Raw genomic sequence first — 16,008 nt, 5'->3', positions numbered from 1 at the left:
ATTTTTTGAATTAGCCCTGAAAAAGCACTAATAAAGCAGGCAGTATACAGGAAGACACAGAAGAACGGTGGGTAGGGACCTGATTACTCTGTGGACTAGGGAGAACTAATTTAAGCTGAGCTATTGCAGGCATGCTTATGAGTGTCTGTCACTCTGGGCATCTATAACCACAAATCGTTCACTCAGGATGCAAAAAGATTTGGTGATGATAAAGCCAAGGCCCAGTTCACAGTGGATTTAAAGTTTTCAAAGAACTACCACTAATTAAACTAGCTGATGATGGTGGTTGTTGCTTCAACACTTAGCCTCATTTTCTAAGGGAAAAAAGTGGCTGCAGTAGTACTGTCTGTTATCCTCACTCCTTCCTTTTCCAGTACCCTCCTGCCCTTCTCCCAGTAACTTGCTTGGCAGTCCCCATCAAGTCTGATAAAGTGTCAGGAGATTTTATCTGGTTAGAGAGTAAGAGAGATTCTCAGGGCTTGCTCTGAGACTCTAGTTGTAAAACATCAGAGAAGCAAAACCTTACAGTGAAGCAAAACGTTACAGCAAACTTTTATCAGGCTAAATGACGTATCACTGTTTAAGGTTTTTTCTCTGTTAATTAAGGAGTGCGGTCACACTGCAACCTTAATAAATAATAATTTTTAGAAAAAGCTACAAGGTCATCAGATAAAAGGGATTTTTATATGTTTGATTTAGCAGCCATGATTCTCTGCTGCACTTGATTGAGTTGGTTGTGGAGAGGGGTAAGGGTCTTAAAGCGATATTAGGATCATACAGAAGGCAAATCTTTGTATCTATGTTTTGTTCTGTAATGTAGCCTTCCCACTGATAATTATGGCCCATCGAACTTTCTAGTATAATAAGTCTCAGGGGCAAGGGTTTTATTTTAAGCATTCACAGCTTTTAGCAAAGATCCCAGTAGAAATACACACAAATGCCTGTTTTAAACCAAACCTTTAAATAAGGTCTGAAAAACATCTCCCATTAACACGTTGCTTAAATACAGCACACGCATTATTTACCATATATTGCTTCATGTGCAAAAATTAACACAAGAGACTGTGTTTTTAAACACCGTGCCCGCTCCTCTGAATAATTGGATTATGTTTCTTGAGTTACAGGAACATAGATCTTGTCAAACTGGATTACAACCATGATCCATCTAATCCACCATCCTTTTTCTGAGTGGCCAATGCCAGATGCTACAGAGCAGCCTCATGCTAGACAGATGCAATATAGTCTGGCCCCATGCAGATCTCCTTTTAACTCTTAATGAGTGAATTTTTGTGGCTAACATCAATCTTGCTTAACACCATGGGGACAGTGGTATAACAGCAGAACAAAAAATATTGCTGAGATTGAATTTAGAAATAATTTTGCCCACAAAGGGGAGAAGAAAAGCAGAAAGAAAATATGGATGAAATAGACACTCAGACCTCTCAATACACCTTTCCTTCAGATCCTAAGACAAAAAAAGGACTTTTATCTGTTATCTTCCCTGTCTTAGACAACTCTACTGAGACTGTCAAGGGTTGTCCTAGCAAGGTGTTCTCAAACACTGGAGTCCAAACAGAAATGCATGTGGTTAAGTGCTGATGGAGATTTGTATGCCTTGTCAGGATGTCTGTGGATAAAATGTTGACTGTATGTTGGCCTGAGGAAAAAATCAAGAGCTAGTAAACAAGTGGTAAGAGGGCAAAGAGTGTACACAGAATGTGCTAAAAGAAAGAAGTTTTTATGAATGGACAAGCCTACACTCCTTTTAGAAGCCAGACCTGTAGCTTTTAATAAAATGCCAAGATGTCTTTTATAAAGATTTCATATGACACATTTTATAGAACAGCTATCTCATAAAAGCTGAAAAAGACAATAGCTGGACAATTTCACTGCACCCATGGCAGTAAAACTAAAATGTTTTTCATATAAACCTGTCGATCAAAACTTACTCTGCTTCCCTGTGTGGAGGGTATCTTTGCCTGCCTAAGCTTAATGTTGCTTTTCAGCTGTTTCAGTGGTTTGTGAGTTTTGCAGATCTCCAAAGATGGATGTAATATGATTCTACAGATACTGCTTCTTTTATTGGTTTTATTCGCTTTACTCCATCTTATGGCTTTTCATCTCCTTCCCTCAGGCCACATGTAGTAGGTGGAGAAGGACTACTCAAACACATTTAAACTTGGAATCATTCACCCTGCTGCTCATGTCAGCTGCACAGAAAGTACTTGATTTGTTTAGTCAAGTCAGTCAAAAAACTCTACATAATCTAAAACCACTGTAGAAGTCAGTGGAATTATGCTGGCCCAAACTGTTACACCTTTTTTGCCATAATCTTTTTTTTTTTTTCATATTACAGGCAAAGCATCTTCAGCTTTTATTTGGGAAAAAAGTTCTTAGGTTTTTTTAGAATGCAGTTAAAAGTGCCATAAATATTAAACACATAACAGTCCCAGTGTGAGACACTTGATGACAAATTTCATTCCCTTCTCTTTATGTAGAAATGGATATGAGAATGCAAATGAAACTGCAGGTGTTACTAAGTTCCACATAACTACAATGAACAAAAGGAATGACTGATGAACAAGCCATTTTGGCTTTAGTGTATACAGTTGCTGCTCGTTAAAATTCGGTATTCCAGATTTCTATTATGTACCTCTTTATACATATTATGGGGGAAAACTACAAGTGAGTGTACTCCATGATAAAGAGAAGTGAGTAAATTCCTGTTTGAATAGCAGACTTCCCCTCCTCCTTGTTGTCCAGTTTGAAACACTGAGTAGGTGATTTTATGTGTTTTATTAAAAAAAAAATCCCTGACTATTTCATGGCAAATCCAAACATGAAGACATATTGCCAAGTATTCTCACTTTCTGTCTAAATTCAGTGAAGTTAGATCAAGTTGATTCATGGTGTAGAAAGACACACTACAATGAGTCAGGCAAGGATATCACTAGCCAGAAATTGTCCTGAGGAGCTAGAGCATGTTCTGTATTTTAAGTGTTATGCCACACATAGGAGGAAGAACAGAAAAGAAAATGATGGTACTGACAGGAGGTCACGGACTGGGACTAGTCAGTCACACACAGCTTTGTTGTGGGAGGTAGGAAGCTCTATAAGGACATCTTAAAGGCCCAGCCCAGAGGCAGATCTTGTAAATCCCACCTTCTGCTGCTTTTTGTCTGGGCGGCCTGTTGATATTTAAAGTTCTCGTCATTTGGTCCGTATGAAAAGTATCGAGCTCATTCTAGGAGAAGAAAACTGTACTCAGCAAGCAAGGTATAAACAGAAAGGAATGAGCCTCAGCAGCAGCTCATGCTTTTAGAGGAGCTCTTATTAAACCTCCTTTCTTCCTCTCTGAAGTCTTAAAGAAAATCTGTCATGAGTCCTAAGGAACCACTTAACTAATTTTGCTAGAATCGCGCTCTCCCTATCACGATGTAAGGCTAAATTTACGGTACCTCGTAATCGATTGATTTATTATGATTATTTTTGGTCACTTTTCTTGAACAGCATTGCTAAAGTGATCCCCCAGGTGTTCAGTGATTTAGTACACACATGCTACCTAGAGCAACAATCCACTTAAACGCAAGCATTGTTGCTTGATTTTTAAAGAGATGTAATAGTGGAAGAAAATGCAGTATGAAATGGAGAAAACTTCTAAAATAGGAGGTGAGGGATCCTCATGGGATTATCACAAAACCTTGTAGATTTAGAGGTGTGCTGGGTATCTATTAGCAGCCACAGGCTGTAAGAAAGCTGTATGCCCATGAGAATTTGTTTGTTTTAACAGCTAACCTCAAATCTTTTAATGGCCAGTAAAGCCAATTTAAGGCATTTTTTTTTCCTTCTGATCTCTTTTCTTTTCTTTTCTTTTCTTTTCTTTTCTTTTCTTTTCTTTTCTTTTCTTTTTTCTTTTCTTTTCTTTTTCTACTCTCCTTCCCTTTTCTCTCTCCTCCCTTTTTCTCTCCTCTCCTCTCCTCTCCTCTCCTCTCCTCTCCTCTCCTCTCCTCTCCTCTCCTCTCCTCTCCTCTCCTCTCCTCTCCTCTCCTCTCCTCTCCTCTCCTCCCCTCCCCTCCCCTCCCCTCCCCTCCCCTTTTCCCTTCTCTCTTCTCTTCTCTTCTCTTCTCTTCTCTTCTCTTCTCTTCTCTTCTCTTCTCTTCTCTTCTCTTCTCTTCTCTTCTCTTCTCTTCCTCTTCTCTTCTCTTCTCTTCTCTTCTCTTCTCTTCTCTTCTCTTCTCTTCTCTTCTCTTCTCTTCTCTTCTCTTCTTCCCTTCCCTTCCCTTCCCTTCCCTTCCCTTCCCTTCCCTTCCCTTCCCTTCCCTTCCCTTCCCTGCGATTTTTGCAGTCATACTGAGGGTGAGTACAGCACAGCTTTTTTTCCCCTTTTTTGCAATTTACAGCATCAGAAGTGGACACTGCTAAATTTGTTTGGATTTCATAGGCTTAGACACAACAAAGCAGTATCATCAGCCTGAAAACATAAGTGGCCACAGTAAATGTAGCTCTCTTGTGAACACAGTTGTCTGTTACTGCACTGAATGTAAAAAAACCCTATTATTTCCCAGGGTAAGAAACAATAGCAACATTCTGGTCTCAATACTGTGCAGTCCAAGAGTAATAACTTAGATTGTTTTAGTTTACTGAACACACAACAAATTGTGCAACCCAGAGGCTAAAGCGTACAGTTTAACAGAACAAAAATGCCAGGAGTATGAAACAAGGATGAACCAAACACTGGAAATGAGCTTTTCTTCATTTGGGGAAACAGAGTCTTCCATAAACAAGAGTCGGTAAATTGGCTAAGGGGGCTGGTGGATGATAAAGAATAGGTTACAATGGATAGGCTTTTTTGTTCTGGCATATTTCACTTGCTAAATATATTCCCCAGACAAAAATCTTTCACAACAGCACTTTGTAGAAGAGAAATGAGCTGCTTCCTTCTAAACATTAGCTGCAGCGTAGTCCCATCCTCTTGTGACGAGAGCGCTTACGATGTCTGCATTCAGAAATGGAAAGTCCTGATCAGAATCAAATAGTCCTATACTTCAGCATATACGGTCCTATTAGTTGAATGAAATTAACTGTTCGTTTCCAAAAGAAAAACTCATGCAATCTTTATATCAGACTATTCAAGCTGTTTTCCATCAGTGTGTTTTACTGCAAAACTCTGAAGAGTTATGATTGTTTCTGCAACACACAGATGTATTTAGTGCAGAAATGACTGACTCTGATAGTTCCCATCTATACTCCAAAGGAGTATTCCCACTGATCTCTCTCTGCTCTTCATCAGGTGCTATTTAGACAGCCTAAGTACCAGCCAGCTCTCTCTTCCTTGTGTTTCCAATTGTCTTGGCACAAGTACTGTCTCTGCTCTGTGCTGGATTTTGACCATTCAAATCTGTCATCAGAAAGAAACACCTTACTCTGTCTGAATATGCCCCAGAGTGTATGTATTGAAAATATATAAGATTCTTTTAAAGAAAAGTAAAATTATCCCTGTGAAATGAGGGAAGAGGAAAAGGATATTTGGACAGCAGCTGTCTTGAAATAGCTTCCAGTATAATTGCTGCAAATAAAGATATTACAGCTACATGAATCTTTTTTTTCACAGGAACATGATTGCTTCACACATTAGACCTGTCACTGTGACATGACAGCCTTTCCTTATTCCATAGCAAATCTTTATTCACAACAACAACTGATGCATGACTCTAGATATTATATTAGACAGCACAAAGTGAAAACTGTTTCGCATAACAGCATCAAACACATGCACAAAATATAAAAAAAAAAAACCCTAGGCCCTAAATGGCAGGATTTAGCACAGTCATAAAACTAATAGATTCTGACAAATACAGAAAAAAATTACTGTTTTTTTTTTTTGTGCTCTGGCTGATTTTTAAAGGGGCAATGAGGCTCAAAGATTTAAACTGTGATAGCAAAACAGAAGTTTAATTTTTGTTTCAACAGATTGTATTGCAAAGTATGGACAAAAATAATTTTTCTATCGCCTATGACATTTTTATTGCTGTAAATTAATGAAAAAAAACTTTGTTTAGTTCACCAGTCAATTTTACTCTTTGTTACTTACTGCATGTTTGTCAGAAAGTGGTGTTTTTTTTCCCATTAAACAGCACGTTCTATTCAAAACAACTCTTTTGCTCACGTGAGATTTAATATTCACAGTCCAAATCTGCCCTGCATGCACAACAGTCTGTGTTTGGGTGGGTGCCTCTTCTGCTACTGTTTGGGAGGCTCTGAATTAGCTGGGCTGTGTTAAAAACTTTCGAGCCAGGGACCTCATGGAGTTAGGAGTTGGGCCTCAGAGGTGAGAAACATGGATGCTTAACTCTAGATTTCCACTATCGCTGGCATAAATGACTCTAACCACTCTTCTCTGGCCTTTCACCTCAGCGGCCAGTATCAAAGTGGGCAGCGCTGTTCTCCTAATGCCTTAGGAAGAGACATGCTGGGATCGGAAAAGTCTCTCACTGAGAGAAGTGGACGCCAGCAATGAGAAGCCAAAGGAGAAAAGATAGATAGCCAAAATCCATGGCTGCTGCTCTCCTTTGCTTTGGTGTGACACCCTACGGACGTATAGGTACTAGCAGGCCCTGTCACGCAGCAGGATTTCTGGTCTTAGCTGGGCTGCTGTAAATTTTCTGTCCACAGTTCCTCAAAATCCTTTAGATGACAAGCACACATAAAATTGGTTCACATAAGTAGAGAGGCAAATGCCAGCTTTTAAAGACAAGCTATATGTGGATAGACAGTGGAAAAATTCAGCATCTTTCATTCTTGTGATGGATGAAATTCACTGTGAGTAGAGTTGCAAAAACAATGAATTAGTTGCTTCTGTAACCAAAGATATAAGTGTGTAGGTGGTTTTGACAAGAACACCCCTTTAGGCAGGCTTATTTGACCTGAAATAAAATTATTCATGTCTTATCCTTTTTAATAAGTCCAATGGAAAACACGTGTTTTGCAACAAAAGGCGGAAAGGCGTTTAGAAAATGTTGAACTGATGTTTCAGAAGTTGAACGTTTCCATACCAATCCTCTCCCCCACTTTTTTGTTTCTTATGCCTTTTCCACTGAACATATACACAACTTTCAGCTGAAATGATAAGCTGAATTTGACCGCAATTCAGAAAAGGCTTTGATCACCTTTATATGGTTTTGTGTCTTCACAGTTATTCCCCTCTGAATCCTTTCCCAAAGAAAGAGCTGCTTTACTTTAATGCTGTTCAACATTTACTGTTTTATTTATTTAAAAATAAATATGTCGTAGGATACAGCAAAAAATTAATCTACATCAGTGGCTGAATTCATAAAGATGTTTCCTGAGCGCTACATTTTCAGTAAGTAAAATGATAGAGTTTGGGCAAACTTATCTCACGCATCTTATTGCATTTATTGGACAATACATTTTTTGCTGTGATTTTTCAAATAAAAATATATGTTTCAACACAAAAAGAAAACTCTTCAAGAAGCTAAACAGTTTTCACTTTTAAATGTGATATTTGCAAGGAGTTTCTTACTTCAGAAAGTGATTAAACTTTTTTAAAGTTTATGTTAAAAAATAGCTTCAGATACAAAGTTCAGTTGAAGCTTTGGGTATATATATTATTTCACTATAAACTACCAAGAAGACTTTGGGTATTTGCATTATAGTTTTGGTTATTGGGGGTTTTCTTACGTTGTCAATCCTTATTTAAAATTACTCCTTTCCTTCTGCGTAGACTAGTATAATAAAGTGTACTTCAAACCTCTTTATTTCTCATAGATAGTAATCATCAAAAAAATCTCATTGCCTTCAAGGAGAGAAAGAGGAGGTTAGAGAGAGAGGAGCAACAGAAAGATGCATTTGCTGCCCTCCTGTTCATAACGTAATCTGAAAAAGAACTGTGGAAGTCCATTAGTTCAAACAAATAAGGCTTGTTTTCCTCACTGTATCACAACACCTTCAAAAACAGATAAACAAGAACTCCCTTAACTGTAGTTTTATCCTTTCCAGTTTGTTTACAATAAGAGCCTGTCCTACAAAATCTTGTAACGAGCCTTCTCCTGTGTGTTTCTTCCTGTGAGCATTTGCAGTACTTAGGCCTGATGCATTACAGAAAGTGTGGAGAGTAAGGAGGCATGTCTCCCTCGAATGGCTGAAGAGTCTCTGCAGTCTCTAAATTCAAACATGTAGCTTGCATAGCTGTTCATCTAGACAGGAGATAAGAAGAGGCACAAGCATTTCAAGATGGACTGAATAAGATAAAAATAAAATTAGCCTTACTGTGTTTTTTTTCACTTCACACGAATTAGGAGAAACCCTGCAATACTGAATAAGAATGACCATGCGTACTTATGACCCAGAAACTACAACATACTATCTCTCAAGATGCTTCGGAGGAGTAGTCTCATCCTCCAACCCTAATTTAGTACACTGATTCATTTTCTTGGAATGCAAGTATGGGTTTCAGAGTTAAATAAAATGTTTTTTTTTGTTGTTGAGTGTCTTCTAGATGGGATATTCCATTTTTTTAATACAAAACCTGAGATTTTCAGTGGGGGCTCTAGTTTTGTGTGTTGTATGTTTACCTGAAACTTAAGTGAGTATTTGGTTTAATTAGATTGAGTCATATGTTAAAAGTTAAGCCAATTTAATTACATCTAAAGTCAGATAATTCAGTAAATTTTAATTATGAATATTTATTACTAAAATATCGCCAAGGGCATCTTTGATTGACACTAGCATTATCACTTTAAATTGGTTACAGCAATGGATGAGGAAAAAATAGAAATAACTCTCAACAGCTCCAGAACATGACTCTGGGTCAGCTGAACACTAATTAGGAAATGAAAATAAATAGTGGCCTAATATAAGCCCAGTACAAACAATGAAGGAGGAAAAAAAATCCTAGCAATAGACCTGTCAAACAGAGGACAAAATATTGCTTGGTTATGGTTGTAGTTTGAGATAAAATCAAATCAACTACAGAACAATAGGAAGTCTGGGATAGAGTTTATCCCCTCAGACTGAAGTATTGATTGCATTAACTATACAAAGCAATCCTTTGAGGGTGGGGAGAGAATGATAACACTCTATAGTATATGAATGAGTGACTGAAACATAAATGAATGTAAGCAGCGAATGAATTCCTGAAAAGGGTAGGCTAGACAACATATGAAAATTTACACAATAAAAGCTCTCTTACTGGTTTTTCAGGCCACGTTGAACAATGGAACAACCCCTTTTAGACATAAAGATGTTCCTGAGTCACAAAAATATAATAAATAATCTGGTTATTAATCCCGAACCCCTTGTTCTTCTTCTGTTTACTCATTGTGCTGAGTTAAACTTTAGCACTTTACATGACAGCACAAAGAATGGGGAAACCAAGCCTGCAGGAAACCTCTTGCACTTTCCCCAATTTAGCTTATGTTTCATAAGCTTTCATCAGTTTCCAGTTAGAGAACTGCTATAATTTGCTTTTAGTCACACTTTTGAAAAGCTTCAAGTGTGAATTTCTGAGTGAGTTTACTTATTGCAATTTTTTTCCCTACTGTCTGTCTAACTCACTTACAAAATAGATTTCAAATAACATCTATTTCTTCTGGAAATTATACTTAAAAACAACAATGGTCTATTTAAGGTAGCTGGAAAACAATGATGAAAACATGTTTCTCTATTCTTCCTTATTTGTTTCAGCAAAACTCTTTTTGGAATTTATCTGTCAATAGCACGCCTAAGTTTTTTCTTCTGGAGAGTTTATTGCCTGTTACTTCAGGGATTATAAATAGATAGCAACAGGGTTGTAGTAGTGGTTAAAAATCTGCTACTGCTACTGACTAGTGGAGTTACTGTCTTCACTTACACGATCTCAGTTCATTTGGGGTTTAGGCTGTGCTGGAGGAATTGTACAATTACCAAGTTTGTCTATAGAGTTCATAGACAAATTGCTCATTTGTCCTTCTAGCTAAAATGGTCAAGAATTTTTCTGCTGCCGAGGCATATATGACCCAGAAAATCTTGTGAAAAGGCCATGCAGACTATAGTGCATATTGACAGAAAGTGGAGCAACGTATTATGAAGTGTATTTGATTAATGAGTGTTGCACCGACCATATGGTTATCAGAAACTCTTCTGGCACTGTAAAAACAAGCAGTCACAAACCTCGATGAAACATTCAGCTGCCTTAACTAGAAGCTGAGTAACATCTGGATTAATGTACAGGGAAACTTAGTTCCTTTTGAGGATTTGCCTTGATAAGGATAATATTGACATTATCTTCTTTGTATTACTTTTGTACCGCCTACCATGTGCAATTTCCATGACATCCTATAAAAAGTCTGAGATTAAGGCAAGCTGCAGACTTTTCAGAAGCCTGTCTCTACATTTTAGAGAAATGCATGTCCGCAGAAATACTTTGATACTTGTTTTCCTAGTAATCCACTTAATGTAATAGCATTCGAGAAACTAAGGAGCATGATCTTTAATGACCAAAACTGGAAATGCTTAGTCAGTTACTCAGGCTGTAAGTTCAAAACATCCAGCTTGCTAGCTAAGGATGAGATAAGCCTGACTATTCACTAATCAACAGACATGCACAAGTGCCATTTGGTGAATGTTTCTATAATGCAGCTGACAGATGTAACCCATTGCTTCATTGTCTGAGAAACTGCTATTGTGATCCAGATCGACAGCTCTTCTCTATCTCTCTGTCTCTTGTTTATACAGAAAACCAGACCCTCTCTCATCCTATCTTCCTCATCCATGACATCTTCTCTGATCAGCTAGCACATTGCTCCATCCCTTCTGCTGGCTGGATTTAGCTGTAACACTTTGCTCCCTGCTTTCCCTGAGTTGTGATTCGATCAAGTAGTAATTGCTCAAATTTGCCCCCTCTTCACCTTTGGATTCCTCCTCCTGCCCAACCTGACTGATTGCCTGTGCTGACTGGCCTTCTCCATCCACACTTCTAACTGCTGCGTGGTTCCTGGCACCACCTGCCCTTCTCGCCATATCTCCACCCAACACCCCTTTCTTCTCTGGCTTCTGGGACTTTCAAGCTCTCATCCCTGTGGCTTTTGCTCTTTTTCCTGCTGCTGCAGAGAATCTGCCTTTGGGCTATTTTTATTCGCTTTACCCTCTCATGCATTACATTTTTAGGAGAAGTGCAAGCAGATTAAAAGTAGGAGCAAATCAATAACTTGTCAGTGTGTTCTCAAAGGAAATATGGGTTCTTGCATCATCTTGCTTTAGTTCCTATGTATGATTGATAGAGGCAGATAAAAGATGTCCAAAATGTATCCTGCATATCCAGAAATTTTCCCCTATGAACTAACAGGTTTGGTCCCTTTCACTTACACCCTCTAGCACACATGGACCGCAGCTCCTTTACGCAGAGACAACACCTACTGATACCCTAGAGTTGTCATCAGGAACGGCAACATTTGTGTTTTGAAGAGTGCTATAGGAGGAATAACATGGCAGTGTAGAATAATTATTCTGATTATCTCTAAAGGGACAGCAGAATGTTTTTCATACAAAGTATGCACACAGGGTTCAAACATCAGATAACTGAGCAACTTCTCTTTTTCATGTCTCACCTATATCTACCACCCTTTAATTTAAGCATGATGATAAAGGAGATATTGCACATATTTGCTACAGTCATGGTTTGAATAAGACTCATCCCAAGTCTAGTGTCATTGCAATGGTATGCTCGTTGGCACATATATAGTAACTGCCTGAACTCTCCTAATATTGATGCAAATATACAGAAAAAAAACCTCCTTAAAACTGATGGAATAAATGATAAGTGCGTAGTTTAAACTAATTACATTTTTAGATCTGTCCGATAGATGTGTGCTGATTACCATTCTGCGTTTTGGTTCTGGGCTAGAGTAGGCGCTCACAGGAGAGAGATGGTGATGGACGAAAACTGGTTGGAGTAGAGTCCTGTCCCGCTCCTGGGCAATGCATTAAGTAAGTGAGGAGGAATGTACTGAGTCTGCAGTGAATTTTCCAGCTGAAGGATGAAATGCGGCAAGAGACTGAAAAGTGCAAAAACTGTATTGAAATCCTTTGCCTAACTTTGGCCTCTGCTGCAAACTAGAAATATGCTCCAGTATTTCAAAAGGCTTGTTTTTCCTCTTGCACGTTAAGCTGCTGTTAAGCATACAGAAACCATGTTGCACTGAGCATGCTCAGCAGGCAAAACCAAACAAAATAGACCAGCTATCACAACCCCTCTCCTCCCTACCTAAAACCACCTATTTCGGTGCTCAGAGCAGTAACACATCACTTGGGTTGTAGGTGCCACTTACTGAGCAGGTTTCTTTATGAAGACGCCAGAGGAACAAAACATGAAAACCTATTTTCTGCTCCCAGGAACAGGATGAAATAATGCAGTGCTGGGGAATGTGTGAGTTAAAACACTTGAATGAAGTAGTTTAAAAAAGAACATTGTGAGTCATTGCATTCAACAAACTGTGATTTCAGGAATATTACTCCCGAATGGAATTTGGCCCCAGAAGGGCAATGCTTAGCTGTGCTCATTTTAAAATCTTGCTTGAAAGTAATCATGAGGAAATTTCAGTAAGCCATAGTTTGATATCCCTACATGAATGCTAGTGAGGTAAGGTGCTGCTAAAGTGGGATGATGGTTTATTGCTTGGCTTGCTGAACACAGCCTTCCTCTTAAAATAGTATTGCTAAGGGGAAAGGAAGCTGTGGGTCAAAAGAAGCAAGATGGAAGGATCAATTTTAGGAGTTTTGTCTTTCAGCACTTCAAAAGTGGAAGCAGTTTTGAAGGAGCTTAAATTTTCTTTAGGCACTAAAACAAGTGGTCAGGCTCACACATATTTTAGGAATTTTAAAGGATTGCATTTGCCCCAGTTGGACTTCTTTTTTTAAACAAACACACAAACAAACAGAAGAAAATATTTTTCACTGTGCATTTGGGTGGCTAACTTACTGGGTTGGAAAAGCTATGTTTGCAGGAGCCAGGTTGTTGCTTGGACTAGTCCTGATTCAGATTTCACTTAGATGGCATAAACCAAAGCATCTGCACAAAGTCCAGAAAAATTGTTTCAGAATGAGAGACTGACAGGCTCAAAGCTTTCATAGTGTGGCTGTGACCTGGCACCGTTTGATTATATTTATGAATACCATATTTATGATAAAAATCTTAGATGGAGCGAGAGTATTATTGAAAAATATACTTGAATGAAGTTGAAATGTGACATTGGAATGCATTAACTTGGACAGAGCTTTCAGCGGGGAGCAAATTCCTTCAGCTATCATCTTTTAGAAAAAAGTGGACTTTGTTTTCCAGGAAATTTCAGATATTTGATTTGGAACTCTTTTTTCTGAAATGTCAGAATTTGCTATGCAAGTTCCTATTCCTGATCCTTTAATAATGAGGATCTATTACAATATACCACAAAGCTCTGTTGTGATAAAGTTCTTGCTTACAGGAGCTCTCTCTCTTGTTAGATAACATCAGAATTAGGAAAATGTGCTTGTATTTGATTCGTTTAGAAGTTAGAACAAGCACATGACTTCAGTCTTGGCATTATTTAACAGGAAGAAGGTCACGTTACAGCAGCAGATTCTTGCAGCAGAACTTTGCAGCATATTGTAATGAATCACTATCAAAGGGCAGGCTTGGTCTTCCAGCAAATTCTTGCATTCTTGGAGATGTGCAAAGGGCTAATAGACATTATAAGAAGCATCTTTGATTTGTGTTTAGTAATTAGATTTTTTTTAAATGGGCTTGTTACTGTAATTGTTTTTAGTACCTCTTACTTTGTCTCTTCATGAAATAGGTACAATCGATGGGCTGTTTCAAGACATATATGCCTGGACTGATCTCCTACTTCGATATACTTTCTTGGGAGGATTTTTTTTTTACACTTTAGGTTTCTTTTCCTACCAAATCATACTCTGCCCACAGGCAAACTTTTCAATGAAGAAATACATTCAAACTGTCAGTTACGTTTCATTTGTTTTCCCTGCTGATGTAAAAACACAGCAGCTGGAGGAATGTTTGATTTTGTTAGAAATCTCTCTCCCAGTAGAAACTGTATGAAATCTCTGCTTGTGATTCTGTGCTCTTAAAAATTAAAAAGCTATCGTTCCAGTGTGCAATCCTCATTTAAAATGATTACTATTACCCAGCAACGTATTTGCTGTTTTCTGCTCAGATAACTCGCTCCAAAAATCTGCAGCCATGGCAAAGGTGTGGAGTAGAGGCAGCGACAGGGTGGGATCCGGGGGACAATCCCACTGATTTTTTTACCACCCAGCAGAGTGGGGAATGCAGATTCAGGTCGTGTGAGATTGCTGTGTCGGCCAGGCTGTGCCCTCCCTGGGAGTCCATGGGAGCTCGTGCACTTTAAGCCTGGCAGGACTCCTATGGGGCCCCTGGACAAAATTATCCTGTTGGCATGGCCTCTGTGGACATAGCGCATCCTTAGTCACTGGGATTTTTTTCTCTGTCCTTGACGCCTTCCTGAAGCCCAGCTAGTTTCTTTTTCACTGCTGCTGTTTTGACCTGTTATTTCTGTGGGCTTTTTTTCCCTTAATATTATTATTGTGTTAATATTTTTAATTGTATTAATTTTTTTAAAATGTTCCAGTGACTCAGTGGGAGTCAGCCTTCTAAAACCCTTGCTTTGACTGAACAGCAGTTAAATGAAGCAAGATCCTAAATGCACGTTGTGAAGGTGTGAGGGTGCAATTCGGCTCCTAAATCTCTGGGAATGGCAGAATTGACAAATATTTACTCTGTAAAAACGTTTCTGTTCTGTTTCCTTCATCTTCTACTATCAAAGTTCGTTAAGAAGAGTTGTAAGAAGTCTGTTCCTTTTTGTCTCTCTGCACAGCTCTTTTGTCTCTCCCCTCTCTGCTGTGTGGAAATCTTCTTCTTTTTCCTTTTCTTTTTTCCTAACCGCAGAACTGAGAAGGAGGATGCCACGGTTAACTCTTTCCAGCTCTTGCTGAGGACGAGTTAATTGGCTTTCAGTTTCTTTCACATCCTACCATTCATGGCTGTGAAGCCATCTCCGTTTACTACCTGGAAGACTAATTAACCTAGCTACCTTAATATGTATCTGGAGTTTCTTTGCAATTCAAGCTGTTAGAGAAGGTGGACACAGTTCTTCTGAATATTGAGGAAGACCTTCATGTTCTATTACGCAGCATCTAGATGACGAAAAGTCTGTAATATTTTTAACTACAGAATAACCTTTTATTTGAAAGGTTACTGTGACATAAAAGAGAACTCAATATGTTTGTAAAATAGAAGTTAATATTCCCCTATCTCCCAGAATCAAATCTTCTAAACAAATATATTTTCTTATACATGAAAACATAGTTAGTTTGATGACTGGGCAAGGAGGAGTTTACTGTAAGATAAACAGAATAGCAAATTGTTCTGAACCAAAAATAGGTGCTTATTTAAAAATTTTTAATGCATTTGATGCACCCTAGCTTAAAAATGAAACATTAAGTTCATTTCGACTTTGAATATTTTTACTAATTAATTTTTCCCTCTAAATTTTGAATAATACAGTATACAATCATATATGTCACTAAATATGAAAGGAAATATTAACTGAAAAAACTGCATCTAAAGTGTTTATTGCCAATTCACTTTCTTATACTCAAAAGAGCTTTTCTGCAAAATTTTTGTAGCTATAGTGTGTTTTTATAGAAGGCCACCGCACTAGTTATAATGCCTTGTGGTTTTTGTAGGGTCAAAAAATAGATTTTTTGTTGTTCAGTGTTGATTTGCACGAGAACAAGTATGGCAATAAGTAGAACTGATTTTAATAAGGAAAAAAGGCAGAGCTATGTTGTTTTTACAAGGTGAACAACTTCTGTCTTTTCAGAGCATTGCCGTTAGTATAAGAAGTTTTACGTAAAATGTACGAGAGCAGAGCCGTAGCATCTGATCACAGGCGGACAGTACAAACTCCATGCTGCTCCTCCACCCTTTGACTGTTG

Source organism: Struthio camelus, chromosome 2 (genome assembly GCF_040807025.1).
Source record: "Struthio camelus isolate bStrCam1 chromosome 2, bStrCam1.hap1, whole genome shotgun sequence".
NCBI classification, from domain to species: Eukaryota; Metazoa; Chordata; class Aves; order Struthioniformes; family Struthionidae; genus Struthio; species Struthio camelus.
Note: the sequence above shows the minus strand (reverse complement) of the source record.